The 2500-nt window shown below is 45.2% G+C and overlaps 1 protein-coding gene across 1 annotated transcript in view; it reads left to right on the plus strand.

Moving 5' to 3' along the window:
• trim46a (tripartite motif containing 46a) overlaps window positions 1-2500 on the plus strand; it is a 20121-nt gene that overhangs the window by 4569 nt on the left and 13052 nt on the right. The window lies entirely within an intron of this gene.

Here is a 2500-nt window from a genome sequence, read left to right on the forward strand (position 1 = left end):
GGCTAAATAACATAGGGTAGTGACGTTAACAAAGTGTTTTCATATTCCTCAGCATATCATTTTAATGAGAGACTTATGATCCATGAGAACGGCGGCTAACGTTAGCCTATATTTCACGCAAATGACAATAAGCAGGGTAGCTTCTAGCCTAAAGTTAAAGTTGACACTCCATTTGAGTTGTTTGTTTTAAAAAAGAAGACATGGGCTTGCAAGTAACGTTATTGCATAGGCCTAAGGTAACTAGGTAGCCTAACTTATAGCTAATCCGTCATAGGCTCCTGTCCTGTCAGTTAACATCCAGCACAATGCATTTTGTGCATTGTAACGTTATTTCAGTCAATCGTTCAATGTGTGGCCAGCATAGGCTACTTTATCAAAGTAATTATCCTCTGACCTCAGGGGGAAATGATTGTCCACCCCTGTCATTATGTACCCTTTGAGTAGGTAATGTTCTCACTAAATCTAAAAGAATTGTTTGTGCAGTCGAAGCCCTAACCTAACTTTACAGTGACTGGCCACATGTTTACCTTTCGTAAAATCCGTTGCTTTTTCATAGGTAAATCCGCTACACCTCTAGATGAAAACAATCCAGACTCGGCTACACCCAAATATTTCGGCAATATGTTTTTATTCTTCATCTTATATCAAGTTCAGCCAGCTTGTTTTCTATGCGCTGTCAGTGTAAACAACTAGTGCTTGTCCTCCGAGTTCGTTCTTGACTACGGTTGTTAGGGACCTGAAACCGGTCTATAGACCCTTTCAAGAGAGTTCCATTATCATCATCATAGTTGGCCCCACAAGGCTTCCGTTTTAACATTCCATATGTTATCTTAATGCAGAGGAAGTCGATTGGGAACCAAATAGAACGTTCAAGCATTGTTTTTGTTTTTATTGCTGAAAGCGTCTATAGAATGAAAGGGATGCCAGATTTAGAGATGTTTAGATCTACAGCTGTGACGAAGAGGCTCTGACTTCTTTAGCAGGGAGACTGGCTCCACGACACCGTGGTGGAGTTGCAGGCTTGGGTCTGGGTAGGCTCCATGACACCGTGGTGGAGTTGCAGGCTTGGGTCTGGGTAGGTTGCAGGTTTACCACCCCCCAGAAACAGGTTTTGGGTCCGGGGTGGGTGGGATAGAAGGAATAGAAGGAGGAAACGAAGGTGTAGAATTGCTTTAGGAAAACATGGGTCCGCACACATACACACACACACACACACACACACACACACACACACACACACACACACACAGGTGCAGCTTTCGTGTGTGTGTGTGTGTGTGAAAGTAAACCTGCTGCAGCAGTTTGAATAGAGACTTTTCACAGGCTCAATTACCAGGCAAAACTGGTGAATCAATATAGAGTGAGTCAGAGAGAGAGAGAGAGAGAGAGAGAGAAAAGTGTGTGTGATACACTGTAACTTTGGTGAAGTGCTGATACACTGATCCAAGCTGTCTTTGATCTATTCAGGAACAGGGCCTAAGTAGACACACACACACACACACACACACACACACACACACACACATGCGCGCACACACACACACACACACACATGCGCGCACACACACACACACACAGAAATTCATTATACATTTTACACAGTCATTGTGCATTAGGTGGGGATCACACTGGCCAGAAGCAAGCGTAACGCAACGCTCAGACCATAATAAGCTCTATCTCGTTCCTAAGTAACACAAACGGTTCGCCTAAACTGACAATTGAATACGCTTGCGTTGCACTTTGAAAGTTGAACCAAGTTCAGCGCTCAGCTTGTTTAATGCTAGCGTTACGCTAACGTTGCCATGGTTCCGCTGCAGAACCATAGAGAACAATAGGAAACCTGCCGCTGCAGAACCATAGAGAACAATAGGAAACCTGCCGCTGCAGAACCATACCATAGAGAACAATAGGAAACATGCTGCCGTTTCGCTGCAGAACCATAGAGAACAATAGGAAACCTGCCGCTGCAGAACCATACCATAGAGAACAATAGGAAACCTGCCGCTGCAGAACCATACCATAGAGAACAATAGGAAACCTGCCGCCGTTCCGCTGCAGAACCATAGAGAACAATAGGAAACCTGCCGCTGCAGAACCATAGAGAAAAATAGGAAACCTGCCGCTGCAGAACCATAGAGAACAATAGGAAACCTGCCACCGTTCCGCTGCAGAACCATAGAAAACAATAGGAAACCTGCCGCTGCAGAACCATAGAGAACAATAGGAAACCTGCCGCCGTTCCGCTGCAGAACCATAGAGAACAATAGGAAACCTGCCGCTGCAGAACCATAGAAAACAATAGGAAACCTGCCGCTGCAGAACCATAGAGAACAATAGGAAACATGCCGCCGTTCCGCTGCAGAACCATAGAGAACAATAGGAAACCTGCCGCCGTTCCGCTGCAGAACCATACCATAGAGAACAATAGGAAACCTGCCGCTGCAGAACCGTAGAGAACAATAGGAAACCTGCCGCTGCAGAACCATACCATAGAGAAAAA

The sequence above is a fragment of the Alosa pseudoharengus genome, unplaced genomic scaffold (assembly GCF_046254945.1).
Source record: "Alosa pseudoharengus isolate Yale_2024_CS ecotype anadromous, Long Island Sound unplaced genomic scaffold, YU_APseudo_1.1 YU_APseudo_1.1_scf_12, whole genome shotgun sequence".
In the NCBI taxonomy this organism is placed as follows: domain Eukaryota; kingdom Metazoa; phylum Chordata; class Actinopteri; order Clupeiformes; family Clupeidae; genus Alosa; species Alosa pseudoharengus.